Source organism: Falco rusticolus, chromosome 12 (assembly GCF_015220075.1).
Source record: "Falco rusticolus isolate bFalRus1 chromosome 12, bFalRus1.pri, whole genome shotgun sequence".
Lineage (NCBI taxonomy): Eukaryota > Metazoa > Chordata > Aves > Falconiformes > Falconidae > Falco > Falco rusticolus.
The window spans coordinates 5344488-5371512 of NC_051198.1; the positions used below are offsets into that span (position 1 = coordinate 5344488).

Here is a 27025-nt window from a genome sequence, read left to right on the forward strand (position 1 = left end):
TATGTCTGAGTGATGAAGTCCTGTCTCTCTTCCTAGTGGAGTAAATCAGAAACCAGAGGATCAAAGTCCATGTCAGCATTGTTTTACACTTCCACAGCTAAGCATGTCAGCAGAAATGCTCAGCTGAACTTCTGCAGTCTACCATTTTTTCTTCCCCTCAGTACTATAAAAAAACTAAATCTATATTTACTATAAAACTATATTTATTATAAAAACTATAAAAAAACAAACTAAATCCAAGTATGTGCCCAGTACCTATCTGTACAACTCATCAGAAACAGTAGATTAGTCATACAATGTATAGCACAACAGGAACTGAAAACACAAAAGGCAGCTGAGAGCAGTAGAGCTATCCTAATCGCCAGAACATCACAACAGCATCTTCTTTTGCCTTCTTCCTGTTCTAAAGAGAAAGCTCTCCTTGCTGCCACCATGCCGCCAGCCTGATGCATGGGCTATGCAAAAGGTCCTACAGTAGAAAGTATGCTTCGGAGACCACAAAATCCTTGTTCCCTACCAATACCAAACTCTCAAGCCAGGAAACAAAAATTACTGAAAGACATTTATTTGAAGCTCTTTCATTTAAAAACCAAGTTCACAATTTATGGAAGCACTAAGATACGACTCGGAGGGGATACGGAGTTTGGATGCAAAACTGTTGTGCTGGGAAGGTATCACCTTCCACTAAGGACAGTAAAGCTTTAGCACACTCTATTAAGAACTTGCGCTCTTGATGCTCTCCCTCAAAAATTACATAGCTGCTAGCTGGACTACGTAAAGCCACAGCATTTTCCTCAGATGTACTCTCCCTAGGATTTCAGAAGTTCACAGGCTATAAATACAATTACATCTGTATACTTCTTCCTCTGTTTGGAAAGAAAATTTTGTATTGCTAAACCTCCTTGTTCTCAGGTTGCCCAGTTTGCTCTTATGCCATTCTTGCTGCCTCTTACTCAGCTGACACGGTGCCACAATGGTAGCATTAGAAAGGTTTCTGCTGTCACACTAAAAATAATTTCACAACCCCAGTCTAGGCAGATTTACAAGCAGTTAACAGTCTGATAATTTCAGTGGATCACATATTTGGTAGGATTTTGGAAACATAATATATTTGTTTTAATTTTATTTTTTCCTCTTTTTTTCTGTCATTTATTCTCACCAACGAGTCTGTTGAAATGTAAAGCAAATCTATTTTATGTACTGTTATATCTTTTTCAAACCACGGCCATCAAGTAAGTATTTACAAATATTCTGTGGTTTAATTAATTGGCTATGGTCTGTTCAAACCGTGTGCATAATGTTGGTCTATTTGCAGAACACCACCACTAAGGAATGCCTCTGTTTCTTCTCTTTTGTGTACATAATACTTGCCATTACCTGATATATCAGATTAGGAGTGTTATATGAATATACTGATTCTGGCAATGAAGTCTGGAAGTAACTGTGTAGAACCTGTTCATCATGTTTCCATGGTTATTCATAAATATTATGGCCAACCTCAGTCAATCTATGCCACTTCCAAATGAAATGTGGGGTTTTTTTCAAATTGCTGAAAGCTGTTTTCTTTCAAAACTCATTTCTGAGTACTCTGAGAAATTCAGTCAACGTTTTATTAATGTCATTTAAAGAATGCCCAATGCAAACAGTTATTCAATGCCAGTGTTTCCATATTTTGACCAGTACACCACTTCTATACTTTGTTTACTTCTACACTGAGTTTGTAGGGGAGGAAAAGTGGGAGGAGTGGAACGGCTGCTATAATGAAATTTAAAATAACTGAAAGTTCCTTTGACAGTTTCCTTATTCCCTGAAAAATTAGTGTGCTGCCTGGAAAATTAAAGGAAATCTGATCTATAACTCCAGTGGAAACCACTTGTCATCTATTGTCCAGATATGAGAAATGTTACTTTTCCTCTTCCACACATGCTGCAAGTAGCAATCCAGCCGAATGCTTTGCGGAGACTGGGAGGCCCCTAGAGACCAAACACAATCATCTACTCTGGCTTCCCGGATGATACAAACCATGGAATTTCAAAGCCTGTAACTCCTGCTACGGCAACAAGCATGGTCATCAGAAAGACATCTATTCCTGATTTAAAGACTTCCAGTGATAGAGAGCTACTATGTTCCTGGATAAATTTTTCCAAACTTGTTAAATAACCTTATTGTTAAAAATGCAGCCTTACTCCTACTTTGAATAGATCCTTCTTTTTCTATTTGTTGGCTCTTGTTACACATTCATCTGTCAGAGTAAATTCTACAATTGCAATCTTTAGACTGTTAGAAAATTTTACACTGTGAACAGGGCACTTTTCAAAGTGAAGAGCCTGAATTTTTTTCATCTTTTGATGCAAAGAAATACTATTTATTTACTCTAGTTTATCTTGCCCTTTGAAGAGGCAGTGTATGGAAACAGTCTCTATACAGACACTATGTCATGCTTTACCACAAGGATAGCTGGTATCTGGCATAGTCTTTCCAGCTGTCATGGTTTAACCCCAGCCAGCAACCAAGCACCACGCAGCCACTCGCTCACTCCACTCTGGAGGGGTGCGGAGGAGAATTGGAAAGCAATGTAAAAGTTGAGGGCTGATATAAGAATAATTTAATAATTTAAACAGAATAAAAAAGAAAAGAACAATAATAATAATAAAACCAATAATAACAAAATTTGTAATGGAAAGGTGGGGTAAAGGATAAAATTCAAGACGAAAGGGAGAAAGGAAGACAAGTGATGCACAGTATAACTGCTCACCACCTGCTGACCAATGCTCAGCCAGTCCCCAAGCAAACATCCACAGGCCACAGCTAACACCCCAAGTTTACATACCAAGCATGACAAAACCAGGACACCAGCCTTTAATATTATCATTACTATTAATATTATTTTAAGAGTAAAGAACCCCTCCATCCATCATGCCTTCCAATATAACTGAAGCAGATGAAATACCAATATGAACAGCCAGCGTGAAGGTCTCATTCATAGATACTGGAATGATATGAGACTTGCAAACATTTGGTTCTACTTCCAGGAGATACTGCTCAATGCAGTAATACCCACAATCTACTCAACACTCCGAAACCCATCCTGTTTAGAAATTAAAATTGTGAAAGCAAGCATTTTTCCAACCTTTTGGACAGGAATAGACACTAAATTTCTTGGAAAACCTCCATCTCTTTTCTTTTGTTTGCAAGTAGCTTGACATATTCTCAGTTTTATTTGAAAGGACTTGTGAACTTCTTTGCCATTTCCCTCCCAAAATAACTTACAAGAATCTTATTGTTAACTTTTCATTATTTTAGTACACTGCATTATGCTAGTTGTTTGCAAAAATTACTAATTACTTTTTCTGTCCCATGATTCGTTACTTGGACTAGATTTGAAAAGGTCAAATTAGGAACTCTACACAGAAATCAGAAATGTTTCAGCCACTGCTTGAGCAGTCACACACAAAATGGTCTTGTTGTGAACATTAAAGTACCACAGGAGAAGAGATCAGACAGCAGGAGGCACATGTTTTGGTGTGGGACCATAAATTCAGAATGAAAAGAGATAAGTAATAGAGCTGCATTTGCAGCTGTTAAACAAATGAAATCCTGCGTCTTCCAGCACCTTCCTGGTTGCTGCACTACATATTGTTAATTACACTGTAAATACTCTTGCTGCTTCATGCATATTCAGGAACAATGTATGCAAAAGGCATTATGAACAGGCCTGAATTAAAAGTCAGCCTTATACCACCTGCTCAGGAGTGAGAATGGGGTCAGGATGTGGACAGTCAGCTGGAATTTTTTGGAGTAGCATTTAGACTGTCCTCAGACTTATAACTGGCACCTCTAAGACCAAGGGAACAGAGCCAGGAATTACAGCTACTTGTTCCTCCTTCCTAAGAGTTTGTAAATTGAGGATATCGCCCTGTATTTCTTATGCAGAAGTACACTTTAAAGATCGCATTCTTTCTACATTTACAGCTTATTCTGGACCTCTCTTAACTAGAGCCTGAATACAGTTCAAATCCAGTCCCAATGCTGACATTTGTGCATGCTTCTATCCAGTATTTTGTCAGGCAAAACTCCATTGGCTTTGCAAAGGGCTGTGCTTGAGCAAGAACATCAGGTTTGACCTTTCAATTGCTCAGTGACAATTAATAACAGCTCAAACCAGATATTTTTCTTTTTGTTTTTTTTTAAACACAATACAAAAAGTCCAGTCTGCTACAGAATGTTTGCTGCCACTGAAGCTCTCTTCACCAAAACTAACAGAAAAAACTGGTTCTTTTCCAAAGTTGCTTCAACATGCCTTGAAGAACCTATACAAGTTATACAACCTATATAGAGTTCAAGAGTTAACAGATCAGCACCTTTCTGAGCACGCATGCTTGCATCAAATTCAGCAGCACAGTCAGAAGTCTCTGATTCCTATACATATATATAAATGCAGCCTAAACCAGTTACACATATAAGTCCTCCTGTGGCAGAATGGGAGTGAGAGTTCAGCTCCCATCCAATCTTCTATCTGCTAGTAAATGTTTTTTCCCCCTTTCAACCTTAAGACAAGCAAGGGAGATGGTGCGGTTTGGAGTCCAGTCTAATTTATCTCCTCCGTAAATCTTGTGAATTGCTATCTAAACAACTGTTCTATAAAGCAAACCCTCTGACTGATTGGTCCCATGTGTCATAGGGCCAGGTCAGATAGGTATCTATTCACTTATTCCATGAATGAGAGAGGCCAGCATAAATTTCATGTCAAATCTATGTTTATTTAATTAGACTACTAACTACATGAGACAATCCTGCCATTAAAAGGAGGAAGGTGCCTTTATACTGTGGAGGAGACCAGGCGAGTAACTAAGTTTATAAGCTAGTCCATCACTTCATTCCATTCATTCATCCATTCACACTTTTTATTTTTTATTTCTGACATTTAAGTCAGAACTCCACTTTCCAAAACAGCCTGAACCTCCCTCATCTTTCCAGTGGCTGTAGAAGAAATACTTAAGTATGTCCAGATCACCCAGCTTAGCCCAGTGGTTTCCTACACAGTTGAACAAGAGGCATTTTACCTTCTCTTTCAGACTTGCCTGCTGTTGAGGCCTGAATAAAATCTTGTCCCCTTGAAAGACAAAAGCAAAATTCCCACTAAATTAATCAGAACCAAGGTTTCCCTCCTCATACAGCTAAGAAAAAGAAGTCTACAAAAGCAGTAGTTCTGTGTTTGGGGGTTTTTTTCCTTTCTACAGACAGGTAAGACAGCTAACTGTTGTCACTTAGAGGCATTAGAAGTCTTAGCTTTGCAGCCTGTCTCTTTTCCCAAAAACACTGCCAGGCAGACTGGAAGCTGTAGGCTAACAATCAGAACTTTAGATCAACTACTCTAGTCATCACTTGTGGCTTTGGGGAAAATCATTACCCACATGCCACTTAGGTCAGTACTAGAGTTGTACTACATCGTGAGCTCATTATGGAGTGTGATGCTATATGGAAGGGCAGATCACTTCCAGTTTTCTTGCTTTGAGTGTTCTGTTCTGCGTGCATTTCACCAGAAACAATCTCATGTTTTAACATTTCCATTAGTTCTAACACACAGTTTGTACAAGTATCCTATGTCCCTCCTGGTTTGCCTTGCAGATCAGTGGGAATTGTCCATTCTCTCCCCAGCTTGCTAATACTTTCTCTAGAGTGTGGATAAACATCAGATGAGAACTCTATTCATGTCTGGATCTATTTCCTTGAGATGCACGCTACATTACTCAGGAAAGAAAGCTGAACCTGTAGACAAAGTGCTGTCCAACATCTCAAGCACTGCTGGTTAAGTACCTGGTTCTTCTGTGCTTTTTAATGCTATTTCCTTGATACCACTATTTTATGGTACCACATTTCAGTAGCACCTAAGTACCTTGAGGCATAAAACTGACCAAAACTGAGAGCACACATGGTGTCCATGAAAGACGGATTTCTACCTGCCCTGCCTTTGGGAGTTAAGAACTCTGCTTTGACGTAATTTTTTCCCAAGTGCATTGATTTGTGATTTAAAGATCAATTAATTTAACAGCTTTTTGTTGTTACTTAGTATGAGGTAGATTGGTTTTTGGCAAGGTTGAAGAGCCTTGAGATAGGACACTGTCGGTACAGTATTACTTTCACAAGTTTTTCAAAAAGGAAGATGTAGTTTTTCCTACTGATGGTCAGACCCTTTACTGCCTTTGGAAGACTTTGCATGGTCAGATCCTTTTGCCAAATAATAGTTTATTTTTCTTTCTTTCCACAGTTCCACAGGAATGCAGCTTGTCTTTATTAGCTTCAAAATGAGCCCTGTGGGTTCTCAACTTAAAACAGAGATGGTTCCCTATTCTGATTATCATCACTTAAGAGCAGCTACCAAAGAACAGACCACCTCTATGTGCACACTTGTGTCAGCACCTAGCACAGAAGAGCTTTATATGAGCTTTATATCTCATGACCTCTAGTTACTTCTGTAATGACATTGTTGTTATTTTTCAAATCTGATAAAATTAATTTGATAATTTATCTCTCCTCCTGCAATTGGTTTCAACTACACTGCATTACAATAGCCAGCTGACAGGGGAAGAAAAGGGGGTTTTAGTGCTAACAAGTGTTATAGTGAGGACAGGCTTACTGGACTGACGGGGTTTTAGAAAACATGGAGTGCCTAAAATACCTCTAAGTCAACACCCAGCCTGAAATTTTCTTCTGTATGCTTCTACTTTCCATTCCAGACTATGTTCATCTTTATGCTTGCTGTCATACTATGTTTTAATCTTTTACCAGTTCACTGTAAATCTCGATATCATTATAACAACAGAACTGAATCACGCTAAGGCATACAACTTGACATGACTGAAAGCTACAAAACAGGAAGTCTTTAAGATAAATCCAGAGCTCAGAAAGTATCACACAGAGGCCCTAATAACTACTGAGCTGTAGAATTACCAGTTCTGCCAAAAGCAACAGATTTCCTTCTGATCTCAGAGCAACTGTTTCCACACAAATCACATGTGGAGACATTTTATAGGGGTTATGCTATCTATGCCTCTTCTGTTTTCTCCTTGCATAGATTCTTGTATTTTGACACTACTTCTCCTCCCATATAAATGACCTTGTAAATTAAATTTATAGCTTCACAACTGGGGTCAGATCAGTACAGTTTGTTCTAGTTTGGAATATAGAATAGGAAGGAACGTTCTTAATAGGTTCAGGACAGACATTATTGCTTGGGAATGGAAACAGGCTCCACCAATCACTAGAACAACAAACTGGGAATTGGGAATCCCTTGTTTCATCTTGGCTGGCTGTGTGAACAAATCATTAAGTCTTTCTGAGGCTCCAGTACACTCATCAGTAAAGACGAAATCTGACCATTCCTGTCTACTTCAGAGGGAACTGATCTGCACTAAGCACTGACGTATTGACATAGAAATGACTATAAACACATAAATCTAGGTCTCAGTTTTAAATGGTAAAAGTTAACTCACTGTTCAGGAGAATGACTCTGAGCCCCACACTCCTACCATACTCCAAGCATATTAATTCTTACCCATGCAGTACTTCTCAGATATGTCTTTGGAGATGGCAGGCACTCAGCTTTATTACCATTTGCGTAGTATGCTTCATCCATTTCCTACAGTGAACATGAGTGTTGCAGATACCACAGTATTGTTCACTGTCAGAAATGGAAAAACATTTCTAATGAAAGATTACGGCAGGCACCGCACATGCCATGTGCCAGTGTGTAAAGCCTTCAGGAGAATGGACATAGTATTCGTCCAACTCTTCCTGAAAAGATGATTTGCCAGGCTTCAAATTTCCACCACTTCATCACTTAAAGATGCCCAATATCATATATTGCTATTGGGTATATACACTATTCATCACTGGAAAGTTATAAAACAATCAAATGCAGTATCAGCCTGTGTAGGCACAATGCAGAGAGAAATTTTGAAATAGGGGGAGTATGAGAAGTCAAGACCCACTAGCAAACTTGGGTGAAGAGCAGAATTCCATCGACAAAAATTGCACAGGCATTTTTGTTACTGCTAGTGACAAATCATGATTATGGCAGCTTCGTAAAAAGCTGAACATGCTTTTTGCTCTGCATCTTCCCTACCCACGTTCCCACCCCAGACTACTGTAGCATTTTGGCTGTCACTTTCCTGCTAAAGGAGGCAAAGTTTAGTAAGTGGGACACAAGATCAGGCATCAGCACAATTGGGCTTTACTCTTGGCTATGCCAGTGACCTGGTATTTGACCTTTTCCATGGAAACAACAGCACCTTTGTGTGTCCTTATTTCTATTCCTACACTTTGCAAGTCCTGTGAGCAGAGCTCTCCCTACGTGTGCAGGGTACAATGCATAACCAATCCCCAGTCTTGGTCAGGGCCTTAACATCCTCAAATAAAGCAGATAATTTTTACTAAATGTCAAAAAATGCACTCTCAGAGAAATCAAATGGTTGGCAGAAAAGTCTGTACAGAAGTGTCATTCTTTCCATTTTCACTTCCTCTCTCGTTCAACTTTCAACTTTGTATGTTAATCTTACAAATATTCATCTAAAAAGTAAGAGGCATTCATTGCTCATCTTTCAGGCCTAATATTGGTGCAGTCCTTACTCAGGTAGTCTATACACTTTCTGAATTAACAGTGGCTTTTTTAAAGACCCTATCATGACCAATGGTTAGCAGATCATGCAGTCTGCACTGATAAAAGAGAAAAAAACCCCACAAACCAAAAACCAAAGAAAAAGAGAGAAAGCAGCCCAGTACCTTTATACCCTTTTACATGTTGTTCTCCCACCTTCCTCCACTAGGCTTCTTTGGATCTTGTTTTGAATTTCTGGAAATAAAAAAAATGAAACACTTAAAACCTGTCTAAATAGAACATACATATCTGTATCTATACATCTATATATCTAAAACAAAGAAGTGGTATCACATGACTCACTGGAAATCAAGGTTCGTGAGGGTTACCCTGAAAAGCTCAAATTATGTCTACTAACAGATACCCTGCAACACCACATGACTTCCAGACTGTCTGCACTGCAGGAAGGTGTTCATCCTGCTCTCCAAGCCAGAGTCAGTTTGGTGCACATTTGAGGAAAAATGAAACTGACATTATGACTTTTTTTTTCATTAAATCTGATAGAAGTCTAGACATGTTATAAATAACCAGGAGGAAAACAATAGGCAGAATACAGGTAAACAAGTCAAAAGCTGTATGATACACACTGAATATCCATAATACTCTAACAGTTTCATCCCAGTGATTATAAATAACGTGTATGTTCATGTTTGTAAAATGTAATTAAATAATACAGACTATAACAATAGTAATAAGTATTTGTGAGTATATACAGTATCCTATTATCTTTGAAAACTCCAAATAAACTAGTCATTTTTTCCAAACCTACTACTAAAAAAGCAGCTCTTATTTTCTTGAATGTGTAACAGTGATAGCAATCCCAATCTTAACTACAAAGTGCCAAACTTTGTGATCTATTGAAAACCCTACCCAAATGAGCAGGCTTGAGTCTTTCTAAAGCATAAAGTGTGGGGTAGCAGCACTGGCACCCTGATTCTTTGACTCTACTTTACAGTTCACTCTTGGTTAAAGCTGCACTAGAAACAAATAGGGCTCAAGGCATCTGAAAAAATACTGTTCCTCAGCTGTGAGGTCATCTCTTACATTCAATCAGCTAGTAGGTAAATTGTGTAACAGGAATATCCAAGCTGAAATACTCAAACTGCCAAGGATTATGAATATATTGTTTTGCTTTGGAAACAAATGCACTGCAGAGACTAGAGTCACAGTGCAAGGAAGACATAACAAAGGCTTTGTTTGTAAGGGGATGGAACCACTGCTCTCTGGTCAGGGATGAGGTTGGCTGATGTGTTTTCCATAACAGTCAACTGAACAATCTCAGCACTCAATCCTGGCCAAATACTAATCTGCTGAATTTATTACATTTGGGGGTTTAAATTAAAATTACCATCCGTAACTCATGTGTGGTAAACAGCACAGAACACGTGACAAGAGAAAAAAAGCACCTCATGAAAAGGTGGGCAAATTTCACTAGGTTTGAGGAGCCCAGAGGACTGTGATACTGCACATTGAACATTTTCTTGCTAAGCAAAAAGCATAACAGCTTAATGAGGTTATTTGCTAAAAACCCCTCTGTTCACCTCAGTAATGGTCTGTGCAGTCCAGGTCTGGAAATGTAGTTGGTTTGACCAAAGCGATACTATCAACCGAACAAAGCCAAATTTCATAGGAAAAATGCCATGGTAGCCAGAAATAATACACATACACACACAGAAGAAAATCCCAGCTTGGGTTTTGGGGTTTTTTGTTTTGTTTTGTTTTTAAGATTTCTGCTCTTACAATCATAAATATTCTCAGGACAACAAAAGCTGATTCAATATTGCAGCTATGTGGACTGAGGTAGGTGAAATCCCAGGCCACTAAACACATGGTATTTGGACTTCTGCAGGCCCACCATGTCACCCAGCACTCCTGGTCGATAAAGCTGCTGGTGGTGACTCTGTGGTCTAATTCCTGTTATATCAAGCAAGGCTGAGGGCTTAAACCTTTTTTCTCTTTCATTACAACTCTTATACAAGTGCTTTCTTCTGGAAACAGCAAGTCTATTCATCTCCAGTTGAATAAGCCTACAAGGTATGAATGCCAGCAGGTTACCCACTGCATGCTTTCAGTTTGACGTGCCAAACCATGTGTTTGACATGATTACTCCACAGAAATGGAAATGGGTCTGGGCTTAGTGGAAACATGTCACACTGCACATGCACACAGAGGTGCAAATTACCTGCAAAATGATGCTGGGTAAAATTGGCCTAAAAAATGTTTTGAGAATAAGTCTGTTGCCAGCAATGCTTCCCTATTAGCCTTCTTTTGTCCAAGTGTCTGCAAATCCTACGGGTGAATATTGAATTCATTTTCTAATGAGGGTATCATCCAACAAGCGATCCCGTCTTACTGATCCCAGGAAAGTACGAGTCTTAGGAACTACCCAGATAGGCTCCTCTACCCCTCTCATGGCATCATTCCTTCCAGTTCATAATTCCTAGTACAAATAAAAACAAATAGAGTGGGACCTCAAGACACGCTAGGTTGTACAGAGAGGGTCCATGCTTACAGTCTCCTGTGTAAAAATGAGGCACAGACTAAGAACTGGTCATAAAATATTGTACAGTCAAAGGAGATGGGCACATTCAAACGACAACTCATCCCATCTGTGGGATGGGATGGCTCAGCTCTGTAGGTGCTCGTCTCTCTTTGCTCTCTAGGAGGAGAGTAACTTAGATAAAAAGGTTAACTTTTTTAGCTTTTTAAGGTTTTATTGATGACTAGTGCTAGACAAGAAAAATCCCATGTGTACGGCTGACAAAAAAGGTCTTCCTACCCTCATGTTGCAAAAGAGAACAAATGAGGCTAAAAAAAATGATCAGTCACTTGCTTAATGTCATATAACAGCTTAGTAGAAAAGCTAGAAATGAAAACTCCTATTTTTTTGGTTCAGCCCTTCCTTCCCTGTGGTGAGATAGGCAGGAAAAAGGTTCTCACTGCTTTCCAATAAACAGCAGTGGAAATACATAATTGACTTATTTCACACTTTGTGCTTCCTGTCCATTTCTCTGTGAAAAGAACACTGTCCCTGTTTTATTTCTTCCTGACCTAAGTCGAAGACATAGAAATTTAGACCACTTTTCCTGGTTCCTTGGCATTTATTCCTAGAGACATTGTTTACGTTGTTAATTTCACTATGGCCCAGTTCTTCAGCTGAGATAGTGCAAGACTTGCAACCAACTTGAATGAATTCAATACAAGGTCTTAGACATTGCTATTTCAACACAAAAAGACAACAGAAATCATGTGGGAGTTTTCAGGGAAGAGGATTATTAAGGTTTTTTCTCTTATAACATGAACATAATCTTTCACACAAGATTTCAGTTTCATTGACTCCCACTTCACAAACTAGAGATCAACCAAATCTTTGTTCTTTCCAGATCTAGGACTAACAGAAATAGAAATCAGTTAAAAGAATCATGCTGGTTCTATCTGTTCAGCTGAGATGTTAGCACAGAAAGAGCAGAAGTAGAAGGACCTTTTCAGAAAAGTCTCTGAAAAAGTATTTGGTTCACTATCTGGAGACCATGACCCAAGTAATTTTTAGTGGTGGATTATTACAAACAGCACCTAAACCCGCCAGTTTGACAAACAGAGCACCTGTAACACAAGAGCTCATGAAATCACCAAAATGGTGTTGAAACCATCAGTTACTGATATCAAAAGCTAAGCAGAAAAGAATACATTTTTCAATTTTTTAAAAACCTACCTACTTGTTTAGGTGGGCCACACAAAGACGATTAGAAGAAAGATCTGAATTTCTACTTCAAGAGGTCAATCCACAACGTCCCAGGCCTTCATTCTCACACCAAAGTACACACAGACTGGAAGACCGTTGAGGCTTATGACAACAGCTGTGAATGCTGCAGCAGATTCAGAGGAACCCTGGTGAAAAGAGCATTTCACAAACATCAGATGTAGCAGGCTGCTACATTTCACACTGGCAGGAAAAGCCTGGGAGTTTAGCTCTGACTCCCCTGTATGACATGGCCCACATCAACACCAAGTCTAGTTTTGATTTTGTCTTTTAGGACTCAAAAGCCATTTAAAAATAAAATCAGATAAATTTGGTCATTTAAATGTCAGTGAGATGTCTCTCCTTTTTTAAAAAGATTTACCCAATAATGACAAATCCATGCTAAAGCCTAAACCCAAAAATTAATAAAATATTTTAAACTACATTTTTAAAATAGTGTTGAGATACATGTATTTATTGTCAAACTCATACAGAAAGTTAGAGCACTGAGTAGATCAATGTCACTGTAACCAACACTTACTGAACTGATAGCTAGCTTCTAATAGCAGGACCTCTTCTATAAAAAACAGAAGAAATATTGTCCTAATTCTTGTCCATGTAACGAGTTCTTTAAAATGACTAGTTCATACAGAATTGGTAAAGAGACTAGGATTTGAGAAGGAAGGAAAGTCTCTTTTCCTCTTGTAATTCATGCATGAACAGGAAAGCTTAGTTTACTCTTGGCTATAAATAAAATAGTTATGAGAGGATGATACCTGATAATTCTGAAATGTTAAAGAATGTAATAACCAGAAGCTGACCTTTTAATTTCTTTACTTTTCTGTGTAACAGGTTACTTCTACACACAAAATATCTTCAGATTTTTTTCCCCTATGTAATCAGGAACATTAAGCTATTTTAAACAACTAACAAAAATTTTGGTGGTCTTTCTTGTACATTATAATTTAATTCCAAATTTTATCTAACTATTTTAGCAAATACTGGGTAGCTATTAAAATGAAATATATTGTTCATGCTTTCTAGCATAATTCAAATTTTAGCAAGTTTTCATAGTCTTAATGTTTTGTCACATAATTTCTGAAATATATACATAGGGATAAAGCTATAGCAAAAAAGGTCAGGACCAAAGAAAAGAATTAGTAGAAATATATCAGTGAACATCAAAATTTTCAAAAATTTTAAAGTAGATAGAAAACAAGGCTGAAGTGAATTATTCAGCGGGTTGTTTATATCAGGACCTCATCACAGATCATATTTTAAACCAGAAAGGGTATCTTTGCCACCCACTGCTGCTCCAGCAAGCAGCATGGACTCTCAGGTGCACAGCAGCATTCTTGTGCTTTCTCGGTTCCCCAGAGGTAGAGAAGCACACGCAGGTTCCCAAAACAAAACCATGTGGAGAAAAAACCTTTCAAGCGGCACCTTGGCAGCAGGCTTCTGGTCTACACATGCCTTTTTCTCAGTCTTTGGTGGTGTTTGATCACATGTACACAGACAGTTCTCTTTCCCCTTGCATAAACCTAAAGATCTTCCCTCGTCTATCAGATAGTTTCTAACATCTCCCCTGCAGCAATCACTCCCAGTCTCCAAGGAATTCTCAGTGGGAGTCAAGAGAACCTTTTCACAGCCACTGCCAATATTTCACCTTATTTTGCATGAAGAATATGTGCCTAACTGTCCATAACGGTCACTACCATCCATGGGCATGCACCCATCTTAGAAAACATAACCAAGAGCAGAGTGCTATGCAGAGTTTGGGGAGGGGGAATGTGGCAGCTAGGCTGTTATTTGTATTTAGTTGCTAGAAGGCTATGTGGAGCAGAGAGTTACAAAGATTAATACTTGTGTTTTTAAGTTGACATTAACATAATGGAAATGGTGTGTAACTCCCATCTCACCAGCCATCAAGGGTCTGTCAGCCTTAGTCAGTGTCCCAACGCCCTCTCACTCATCCTCCTTAAAATTAAATGAGTCGTTATGCATCTGACATTTCTTCCAGAGACAAGCCCCAGGGTCCTCCTTCCTTCTAACTTGCTTTCGTCCAGTTTTGTGTTTTAGTAACTTGAATCATCCTGTAAAATCTATCAGGATTAGTTTCCAGTATAGAAGCACTTGTACTTGATCCAAGCTAATCAAATGTTCTTCAGATACTAAGCTCCAGGGTTTAGGCGAGCACACCCAACATATTAAGGAAAAATTACCTTCCTAGTGTGGCTACTATATCCTCCTTTTTGACCCCCTTTGACACAATTTTGGCTGAGACAAGACGGAGTTAAAGCCATTGTGAATAAGCCAAAAATAACATAGTAAGTGTATGCCCGATGTTACCAGAAAGTTATACCCCAAGACAAAAAAATTTGGGTTTAATGGAACTGGACATTTTTTACATACTAGTAAAACAGGCTTTTTAGCAGATAAGATTTTGTTTTCAAACTCAAGTTTCAGTTTTCAGAATGGAATTAGTAGCCATATTAAGGGGTATAGGAGCTCATATTATAATCAAACACAAGTCTGAACTTACAAGTCATGTATGACCTGGCAGTTAAGAGGTTATGGTGAGTAAGAAGGTAGACCACAGAAAACCAAAGAACCGGAAACTTGCAGTTTAGTGTTGATGGAAAAGCTTTGGATTAGATGGATGCAGTACTGAATAACTTATTTCAAAGCAAACAGCTCTAGCAGAAGTTTCTGACCCTTTATAGAGGAAACACTGAAGATGTATGATGTAAAAATTCAGAAGCACACGTTAAGCTGCAAAGTCTTATTTTGAGTTATATACAGCAAGTTCTGTGTTTACGCAGCTTTACAGAGTAACTTCCCCTTCTTCCATTCACAGGCTCCATCAACTGGATGACTTCCTTAATTTGAAAAATCAGTATTTATTATTCCATGAAAGTTGGTTCAACGCTTAGCTTACCTACATGCCTAGGCAATTTAATGGAATTTCTGGAAGGCCCAGGATACAGACAGTAGAATACCTAAACATTCAGTTCAGTCCTCTGTCAAAATCACTTCTTCTATGCAGCCACAGAAAGAACTTCTTTTTCCAACAGTGACAATTCCAGAGACATCCAGATGCTGACAATTAAAAAAATGGCAAAGAATTTCAGTAGAATTTAAAATCAATCCAATCCAACAGTTTGCCATTCCAGATGGGGTGGGGGGCTTAAAACTGGAGGGCTTAAAACTGGAATATCACACACAAGCATGAGCTTCTATTGCTGACAGATATTAAGGGACAATAAATGAAATAGCTTAGAAATGTATGTTCCCTAGGTTTGTATGAGGCTGTGTTGATTTACATTCAGTATTGTCTTGGAACCAGGTGAATAGGAGGTTAATACTAATTCAGCCCACTAAAATACAACACAATTTGTCAATGAAAAACTTGGAGAAAAAGGGGAACAGGCTAGTAAGAGGAACTGATTTCCTTGAGTGAACTTAGGCTTGATTAAATTTCTGAAAATATAATGTAACACTAATAACAAATTTAAACTTTGACCGAGGATAGCTCTTTAATTTCCATTGGAATAAAACAGATGTCTCTAGAGTAAAATGAACAAAATAAAAAATATTTTAAAATTGGACAAAAAGTCCAAGTCTCACTAGGGAAGCTGTACATGCAGTTCCCATTCATATTAATTGTAAGCATTTGTCTAAGAAAACATGTGTGACCAGTTGCTACAGCTCAGCTGATGACTGGCAACTTGGTGACGTGCTCGATGCCGAAATCGATCTAGAGGCAGCCTCTTGTACTGTCTAATTAAAAATAAAAGCAGATAAAACTCAAAGATTCATTCATTTCAGGGAGCAGAGTCCTTCCCACCCTTTCTATTTTGGTTAAACCTGCTCTGATTACTAGTAGACTTTCACTGGTAGGGCTTCTCATGACAACGATGTAAGAATCCTAGGTTTCCTCTCTCTCTAAGGGAGAAATGAGTTACTTGAACTCAAAGAATCTAATCCTATCTAAATTCAGACTAGTATCAAAGTGAAACATTTCAGTCACTCCCAGAAAGTTCTGACTAACACATATTAACAAACCAGGGTACCAGGGGAGGGTGAAAAAGGCTTATAGAATGCCTTGACTGAATCAGTATTACAATTTAACTTTCACACTCGTAACAAACTCAGCCAAAAAGCCCAAACCACTAAATGGCCAGATTCTCTTCTGGTGTGAATCAGTATAGCTCAAACACGTGCCCACTGTATCCTTTTTAAAACAACAAGTCAGGTACAAGGATTTGAGATCTGACTTATTCCAGGCAGTTATTAGATCCGTATTACCATAATATTTTTTTTATTTTAAAAATATCACAAGATTTTGGCCCAAGTGAAAAAAGAAAAAAAAACTTTTTTAATTTTAAAACCTCCGTGCTATTTTTCTGGTTGTAACTTTGTCGTTTTATGACATGACATTTATTCCTAGATATAAGATGTTAAGAAATATCAGATCACACTAAGAGGCAAATTAACTTGATTTTCTTCCCAGATCTAGATCACTTGACCCGGCCACAATTATTAAAGCTAACATTCTGTTCTATCATAAAGGTCACTATTTGCTGATTCCACTGATTTTTGCCATACTCAGCCTACAAAGCTTGCTTTAAAATCTCTGAGAAAACATACAGTTTGTTTACAAACATGTAGAAATAGCATGCTTGGGTGTCACTTCCCTGAACCTCCTTTTATAGATTAATTTAAATATTCTGGACTTGTCCTTGCTTAAAATCCTTCCCCATCAGAGTACAGCAATAGTGCAGGAGGCCTTGGGGTGGCAGAGACAGTGGGACCGACACCATGGTGCACTACAGCACTACTGGGAGCAACACAGGGTTACTTTTTAGAGAAGGGAAAGTTTAGTGCAGAAAGGGAATGGAGTGCAGCCTGGAATAGAAATTGGTGTCAAGGGGGAATCCTGCTGTGAGGAATTTACTGAGCCCAGAAACTGTCTCTGTTTTTATTACTATTTATAATTATAAAAGATGGTAACTTTTAAAACTTTCCTTTCACAGCAAAATCCCAAGGTCATGGGAATCACCAATGCCACAAATAGATGACTGAGACAAAGATATGAAAACCTGCAGCTGTACTGGCTCTGTCAGCTACGGGCTCTCATTTCTTCTCCCCTGTCCACCTCCACCCCACGGCCCCCCACCTCCACCAGATGGACTCACTGTGCGCCGGAAGGTGAACAATACCTCAATACTAAGCTCAGGCAGCACCGGCAAAATTAAGAATAAATTCAGGTTCACAACATGTCATGACTCTTGGTGCTCCCCTGCAAGACCCTTTTGGGTTAATCCAGGCATTCATTCGACCTCTGCTCAATCTGTTGATGGTAACACAACTGTGACTGCCATGAGGCCCTTTGTCGTCAGTAAAGGCTGGGATTAGAGCCCAGTACAGATAGCACACCCCAAGTAATAGCTGTGCCTGGAAGAGCACTTTAGCTCTGACCTAGCAGTTTCAGGAGAAAAAGGGAGTAGGCCAGGAGAAAAAGATGCATCTGGCTTTGAGTGATGGCAAGGAAAGAGCATAAGGAGAAAACAGCCATGATTATGACAGTCAGGCTTCCCTGAAGGCCTGGCTTCTTCCCTGCCCCTCACCTTCCAACCTTCTTTTCCTGCAGATCCCAATTGTTTAATATCTTCACATCTTTTGTCATTTGTACTCCAACACTTCCTCAGCCAGACCAACCTGAGAGATTTTCCTGCAAGGCACTGCTTGCTAGTATCTTAGTCACATTACTTTCACAACCACTGGAGCTCACCTCCCTTTTTCTATGCTGAAAGGAGGTTCAGCTGCCACCCAAACTACCCAGCTCCTGTAAGCTTTAAGAGCTGTGTCTTTATCGCTACTCAAATGTAAAAAAATATTCTGCTGGAGATTTGGGAACCGTTCGCATTTGAGTGAAAGCCCACAAACTACCTTCAAATCATCACCAGTAGAGCATGCAGAAACTCATGTAACTTTGCTATGAATCAGTTGCAAAAAACTACTAGAGCTTTGTTTACTGCAGGTCCTAGCAGTCATAGCTGTTAAATCACATAGCTCAACATAAAGCCTCACATTACAGGAGTCATTACAGGTAACAGTAAATTTATTACTGAAATGCAAAATGAAAATGACTTGTCTTAAAAGTAACTTGAAATTGGACAACTTGCAAGGAACACAGCCATGTGCCAATCCCAGGACATTCTGCCTGCACAAGAATTACTAGGATAGCTTCACTGTCACTAGCAAAGCTCATTCAGAAACAGTTTATTTTGCATGTGTGGAGCTCATAGGAAATGTTTCAATCTAAAGCAACTGTATGTCCATAAGAACTGTTCCCTCCAAAAAGGCTTTGCTTTCCACAGAAAACTGCAATTTTTCATCAGAAGAGCTAAAATCCACCCAGTAAAAAGATTTTCAGCTTTTCAAAAAGACGAAAGTTCCCTAGAAAAATAAAAAGTTTCAAACATCAGCACCAGGTACAAATCACCCGGAAACCCTAGACTAACTGGGCCACTGTTTCCCTCTGTGGTCTTTCCCAGGGTGTCTCTCTGTAGCACTAATCCCCAGCTGAGCCTCCAGCTAAGAAATCCTAACACCCACCATGAGTAAGCATTATAGTTCAGTGAAAATTTTCCTCCACATTTGTTCCTTTGTACATGACTAATCAGGATATAACTCAAAGTATCTTTCCCACCTTCTTGTTTTAAAACATAGGCGGTACAGACAGTTAAATTAGAGTGGAAACATTACTCCAGCAACTGCCTTTACCAGTAAAAGCAGACATGCTTCTTTCCTCCTGTCTATCCTGAAGTAGAACAGCTTACTAGCAGGTGCCACCGATTATACACTGCTTACAGAAGAGTTGCAGATAGCTATGAACCAACAACTGACAAAAGTTTCATCACAACTGCACTTCCTCATTTTTTTTATTACCTTCTTCCAGGCCCTGTTTTCCTGATGTGCCTTACAAATGCATGCACCTTGACACAGGTTTTCACGTCCCAGTAAATCAGAGTACCACCTTTTAAACCTCACCACCTGGGATGGCAACTCCCCGAATATTAGTAATTTGCCACTCCTCTTTCCTAAAAGCGTACAACATACTCGCCTGCAATGTTTCACTCATTACTTCTTATCCGGCTGTCTGAAAGTAGGAAAAAATATTTCATGTATTTTTATAAATATTTTCAAGCTGCACAACCACTGCATTTTATTTCATTTCTAAAACACAGGGTGGAAAGGTACCAGGTTTAATTCCACTCATCAGCAAATATTTCTCTGTGGGCAATTTCAAGGAAGTCAAGACAATGGCTAACTCTAAGAAAGAAAGGAACAATATTAGCCCAGGCATTTCTTTATATTACTACAGAACAATGCAAATGAGGTGGAGAAAGATTAAGGATCAGCTTTTCAAAATTTTTTAAGCAGACAGACACTTCATAGGGTTTTCAAAGGTCCCTACAGAGGTTAAAGATCTAATTCCTTTTGATAATGCAAACATTTAGGACATCTAGATTTCCACTGAAACACGAGTGAGGCCATGAACACTTTCAGAAAGTCATACTTTTTCCTGCAACTGCTTAATGTAATGCTACATAATCCCATGTAATGGTTTAATGCAGTTAAAAAAAAAAAAAAAAAAAAAGTAGATGCCATTCCCACAGGAAAAAGAACATGTATCTCTTGTCATTTTGACAGGCAATGACGCTGAAGCCCCTGAACTGATGCACTGTGATCTTTCTAACAAGGCTGAGAGGCTATGTAAGTTGTAGCTCTGGAGATACGGAAAGTGGTGTATTTGCTGTAAAACTGTGCTGTAGAATCAGAGCTTATGATAATGTTTTTTGGTCTCTGTGGCTACAATAAAGCAAATTTTAAATGTGAACTGAGCTCAGAAGAGTTTTTCATTTTGTCAGGACTCCAATTTTTGCGGTTTAATTCCATGTTCTAGGTCCAGTTGTAGCCAAAGAGAAACAACGGTATATCTCACTGTCAGAACATGCACAGAGGAGTGAGCTTTCTCTGTACTTTGCTGTATCTGATCAGTTTACTTCAGATTTTACAAAAAAAACTCCATTTTACAATTTTACAATTAAAATCTCTATGATTTTCCCTCCTGTCCCTTAAAGCAGAGTCTGGAAAAGAAAACCCCTAACTGTGCCATCTGCAATGGATACACCATCTCAGCAGCCATCCAGCTACACTTGGGCCAGGTGGCAAACACCACCTAAATGCTCTGTTTTCAAACAATTCACAGTCTATCCAGGGAGCCTTTTGCTCACACCAGATAAAATTCTGGGCACTGGAAGGACCTGGCTGAAGGAGGAAAGAAGAAATAATATGGGGTTTCCAGTTCCTTGTTCAGTCACTAAGAAAATATCCTTTGAATTAACAACATTTAAAGTGAAAAAAAAATAATTTACTTCTCCAAGATGTGACTTCTATTTCCCTCCCCCCCACCCCTTTTTTTTAAAGCAGAACAAGAGTCATGTGTGCTTTGGTCATTTGTGAGCCCTGGCAGGTTTCAAGGAGATTCAGAGCTGTGGGATATAAAGTTTTATTCCTGCATCTAGAGGCTTGCTGCAGGGAGATCTCTGAGAGCTGAAGTGACTGCTCCTGTGCCCCTCTACAGGGTCCAAGCACTGGAGTATCAGGGGACTTCAAATGGCAGCACCATCAAGACTGGGCCTTTTCAGCCCAAAGGTTCAGCTTAGAGGTATGATTAAATCCAATTCCCCCATTCCCGACACACAAACCCCAGGCATGACACAACTGAACAGCCAGAATGATACCTGTCCTTCCCTCATCCTCCCGTCAGGCAATCAGTCCCAAATCAGCAGCAAATAGCAAGTTGCAGAAGCAGCATCTAATTCAATGAATTCAAGTTCAAACACGTGAGGGATTACTGCACAGGCCATACTGTTCACATTCCTGCTCAGAGACAGGAAATGTAAAGCTCCACTAATGCATCTTACTGAGATCCCAGCTCCCAGTTTACCCATGCTCTTTCAGGAAACTCTGATGCTCACTCAGTTGTGTTTCCACCTGAACATGACCAGGGAGAATTCTCCATTTACCCATCCTTATTTTTACATGAGGCACGATGAGACTGTAACATCAGCTGGGGTTTCTTGCTATTGCAATACACTTAGCTTTCATTTTTAAAGGATGTTGTTTTTTTCAGTCGAAGAGATCCTGAGGCTAATTTCCCATTCACTATAGAGAACAGAAGACTTTCCTGTACAAGTACCAAAGACTTTAGTAGTGACCTTGGTTTTTTTCATGTCAGCCAAGAAATAACCCATCCCTGTTACCACACAAAAGCACTTATTTAATGTTGATGGAGAGGAAGTGTACCACCTACTGAGTCACCAATGCCACATCCTAAACACCTGGCTTTTGCCTTGCTGGGCTTCCATTAAGCATGAATCTACCCTGACTGGAGCGGTAGAAGAAGTCTATAAATAAAACCTCGAACCACACAACACTTTCCTGGATAGGAGGTATAGTGTGATCTGCTAAAGTTTACGGACTTCCAGAAGAAAACTGAAATCCTTTCCCAACCAGATACATCTGCTTTGCTTTTGTCCAGTTTCAGGGATAACTGTGCGTGTCATGTCCCAACGCAAGGTATAAAATCAAGTTTCCTTGAAGTCAGAAATAAATAAAGTCACAGCTACAATTTTAGTATTTTAAAGCAACTGCACAAAATTACGGCCAAATCTGCCAAGGTGTTAGATGCCTAATCTCCCACTTTCCAACTCCTTTTGTGAAAGTTCATCCAAATTCTTACCGTTCCCACAAGACTTCTGTATAAAAAATACATTTCTTAAAGCCAAACTAAAGACATTTCTTGCAATTGAAATTTTTGCCTATTCAGCAATGAATCATTTGCCATCCACAGTACATCCCAGAGTTGACAAATAAAGCAGTATTTGCCATCCTATTGCAAAACACAGTACAACATATTTTAGGAAATGATTCTTCATTAAAAAAACATAATCTAGGGCAGTACGATGCAACAGAAGTCACACAGATGGGCTGTATCCTGTGACTGGCTCTGAAGTAAGCATGAAAACAGTCACAGAACATTTTGGGGGCAGGAGGAAGCACACTTTTTTTCTGTCGGACATCAGCTTGCAGATGGGCTCGCTCACCTTTGGTTTGTCCTGAGTCAGACCGCAATCCCTTTACCCCCCATGCTGAGGAGCTCAGACTCTTGGCAGTGATCCCACAGGTAGGATGATCTAGCCAACATCCTTCAAAGACACTTTCTGGAATGTGCTGCCACAAGGCAGTGCACGTTTTCCACAACAAAATGAATGTTTATCTACCTAAAGCTTCGGTTCCTTCTGTATCTGCTACCTGAAGAAATGAAACAACTGTGCTCAGGCTCAGAGACCAAACCCATAAATATATAGTTTGAAGGGAGGAAGAGGTAAACTAGGGAAGATAGTAATGACAAGGAGGGTTGTTTCTGTAATTCACATCCTTCTTCAGCCTGAATTTCTTGCCTCTTTTAAACTAATGTTTGCAACATGTAATTTTGGAAAACCTCACACGTTGCAGAAAGTATTTGCAATAGCTAAGCTTTTTTTAATATATAAAGTATCAGGAGCATCACCCAGGTCAGTGCACCATTGCACCAAAACAGAGAGAAACCAAGTGCATGCAGACATTTCCAAGAGCAGGATCACCACAGTACATACCACCAACAAAATTGCTAATACTGTTTCAGTGAGAGGTCCCAGTACAGATTGAACAAGGGAAGCCACTCCTGAAGAAGAACACGAACTTGAACTATTAAAGACAAAAATAGTGCATTTTCTTTTCTTAGTGCATATCCTTTTCTAACTGATAGCACTATACTTAAGCAGTAATAGGCCTCTGCCTCAGTGGGACTACGGCATCGTTTTTCTCAAGAAGCACCCAGGAAGCCACAGCAGACAATTGCTCTCCAGGAGAAACACCACTGGCAGAATACCCTAAGGAACAAGTCAGCCTAATCAAGATTCTGCTCACATGCAGAACAGGAAGATAAGATTCCCCTAGCTGCATAAGAATTCTCTAGTGATATTTCCCAGAGGAGAATGCACCAAAAATTAAATTATCATAGTAACTGTTTTGTTTCTTTGTTTTCTTTATTCTTTTTTAGTAATTTCAACACAAAGGTAAAAAAGTCCACCTCCCCCCCCCCCTTTTTTTTCTTTCACTTTTTCAAAATAAATGACAGTTCTCTAGATGTACTAGATCTCCTGTAACTATCCAATTTTCTCATAGAATAATTACTTTTATTGTCACTCAGACTTGGCCTAAAGCCATATTCTGAAACCCCCAAATGCTAAGTTAAATAAATTATTTGTCCTTTGCACAGAACTCAGCCTCTCCAGACCCTGCACATGAGAAGCCCCTGCAGGGAACCACGCTTTCATAGTCTCATTCCTAGCTCCTCACACTTCTTGGACTAGAGATATGGACAGGCACATCGGAAAGGGGCAGAAAGAACACTTCACAACCATCTTATCCTGCGAAAGGAGCACCAGCACCCATTCCCACAGAGATGAAATCCAAATCGGAATCATACAAATCCTAGAATGATAGTGTGGCTAGGAGAAAAAGATGAGATTCCTTCGCAGGTTTTGCCTAAGCCACAGCAGGACCCTCCAGTAGGGTTATAGGCCCAGACACGATGAGGCTGCTTCAATGCCGCAGCACCCTCTTGCTTTCATGCATGAAACCCACCTTCTATCTGCTAAATCAAAACACAAAGAGTACAGCAGAAACATCTAAATTTTGAGTTTGTAATAGGAATAAGCCCCTTACACAGTTTCACTTTCTGTAGGTTACGAACTAACTTCCAGCTCCAGTGGCTTTGGATTCAAAGCCAGAGCGACCTGGCTTCAGGGGAACTATTTCGCATTTCAACCTCACACCTCTCGCATTGAATTCAAGTTGTGGGGAAAAGGCTATCACATCAGCACTCTTGCTTAACATTTTGAGTCACATATTACGTTAGTCACAAGACACAGTAATTGTCTTTCCATCCCTTTTCTACAAAACAGACACAAAAAAAAAAAAAACAAAAACCTCCACACGCCCTTGACTCACAATTATCAAATAATCCTGCAGTGAAAAGTTACATATTGCTATTTACTTGTGAAAGGGATGTAGGAAGTCTCACTCCCAGGGGCTGCAACCAGTCTGCAGAGCATCAGCGTACAAACCGCTGGGTACAGCTGATGGGCCTGACATTCCTCCAGTGCAAATGGCTCCATCTCCAGCAAGACCCCTCCACTTGGTCCCCTTGCTGTCCAGTAAATCATGCAGAAGTTATCCTTCTTGTCCCAGTTATTTTTTTTTATTTATTTTTTATATTTTTTCAATAAAAGCAACTGAGGGCCTTCTCATGTGCAACCTCCGCACTGAAATAACCTCCACGTTTTGGATTACAACAATGAGAAGACAGGGAGCAGCCAGGCTTTGCCTCTGTCCTCAGCTCACTCTGGTGCAGTTCAGTGCCAGAGGGATCATGGAAGAGGCTCAGCACTCCAAGCGTGTTGTTGCTCTTCCCTTCGACTGCTGCGATATTAAGCCATCCAAAAAAACGGGGGAAAAAAGTTCAATTTGCACAGAATGCCCCAAGCGCCCATAAGCAGGACACGCCAGTACTCCCAGCACATCCCTTGCTTTTCAAATCATTTTTCAACTTTACAGCTCGGTAGTATAACAAAAACAGCTGCACAGCATTGTTTGGTCCCTTCCTGAGCTTATTACTCTCCGTCCTTGCTGCTGCTGCCTGCTGGTTAGCAGCTCCTTGGCCTCTTCTCATGGCATCTCACTGGTTTGCAGAACACCAGGTGCTGGCTGGCAGGCAGGGACAATCTCACAAGAAAACAGCAAATGTTTTGGAAACTTTCTTTTTTCCACAGGGGAGGGGAAAAATAAGGCATCGCATCCACACTGGTCCTGGTTTACACTGCCATGTTTTGCAGAGCACCCCCTGCACACAAATATGCCCTGCTCGCTATGGCCAACATTTCTGTGCCTTGCTCCAAATTATCCCTGTACCTCTGTTGCCCTTTCTGTGTTTTTTTTTTTTTTTCCCCTCATAATTTTGACCACGCAGGCTGGAGGCAGCAGTTGGGTGGTCCCCACTACCCTGCAAGGAGAAGCACCAGAATGTTCCAGGGTTCTGGGCCGGGCTGGCAGCAGGGCTGCAGCGCCAGACACAAATTCACCATTGTTTCTTAGCTTTTTTTGAGGTATTTTTAAAACTTTTGAGGAAAAACATGCCTTTCTCTATGCCTCAAGCACCTTCATTCCACAATGAGGGCACAAAAGCGCCGGGCAGGTGAGGGAGTCACGGCCACCCTCCCGCAGCGGTGCCCGCCAAAACGGGAGCTGCCGCGCAAACCCCTCAGCGTGAGGAAGGCCGAGCTGGGGGGTCACGGCGGCCTCGCTGTCCCCACACCCCTCACCACCCCCTTGCCTTCCCCTTACCCAGCTGCCCTCAGCACCCTCAGGGACGCCCCCGTCTCGCCGCTGGGTGAGGAAAGATCAGTCCCCTCGCCATGAGCAACTGCTTTGCGCCTCGGGAAATGGCGAAGCGCGGGAGGCCGGCGCTGGGGGCGGGAGGCAGCGCGCGCCGCCCGCACGGCCGCTGCACACGGCTGCCGCGCGCGGGGCGGGGAGGCGGGAATCGCCTGAGGGCTCAGGCTGGCCGCGGGCAGCCCTTGGCACCGCTGTCCCCGCTTTTCCCTGGCCAGGGAAATAAATACTTGATGCATTGCACCACCTGCTGGTTTCTGCATATCGGACACATGAGCATCTCACAGGTTAAGAAAGAAGGGTTTCGCGGGTGGTTTTCGTGGGGTGTAAGGCTCCTGCGGTTTCTTGCACATGGGCATTTCCTGAAGATTTTCCTCCTTGTCAAGGAATTTAAGTGCCTCTAAATAAGCAGCCTAAGAAAAGCCACCTCCTGGAGAAACGACAGGCAAATCAGTGTGGAGTTTAGGGATTTCTCTGAAGTACAATCGTCAAAATCTAGGCTTCTCCCTATCCCTTGAAAACAGAGCCTGGTGAATTTTGCAGAGCCCTTGGGGAATTATTTTCTGAAGTGATCCATTGATGGTGGGCACTTCTATTTGCTCTATATATCTAAATCAGGCTGCCTGCCTGTAAAGGCACTTGCATTTCACGAAGCCCCAAGCTGCTGCTGTTGGACCCCATGGCCCTGTGAAGGGGGTTCGGCCTGGCCACCCGCAGCCCACCATCACCTCAGCAAGCCCTAGCTGGCTGTCAGCGGTGACTTATTTCAGCCAGTTTCCTTTCTGGGCTTGATTCACCCCAACTGAAGTCATGTTCATGAACTTACTGAAAGTTGCTCCTTGCTGTTAATTTACAGCCTGGTGAAGGCAAAAGGAATAGATTTGTATTCCCCTCCCCGCCCCCCCACCCCCCCCGGGAGTGACTTCAGATAATAAAAATATGAAGAAATAAATACATTAAAATTAAATTATATTATATAGAGGAAGGACACTCACCTCTTTTTCTTCCTTTAAATTCAAGTGCAATACTAACTAAACCAGTAACACTAGAGACAGCTGATA

The 27025-nt window shown here is 40.4% G+C and overlaps 1 long non-coding RNA gene across 1 annotated transcript in view; it reads right to left on the minus strand.

Annotated features, from left to right (window-relative positions):
• Positions 1 to 26819, minus strand: part of LOC119156360 — a 366829-nt gene extending 340010 nt beyond the window's left edge. Inside the window, exons 1-3 of the long non-coding RNA XR_005107087.1 lie at positions 25917 to 26819; positions 12369 to 12544; positions 8782 to 8851 (exon numbers count right to left, since the gene is read on the minus strand). This is a non-coding gene — a long non-coding RNA (uncharacterized LOC119156360). The remainder of the gene's footprint in view (positions 1 to 8781; positions 8852 to 12368; positions 12545 to 25916) is intronic.
• Positions 26820 to 27025: the final 206 nt, after the last annotated feature.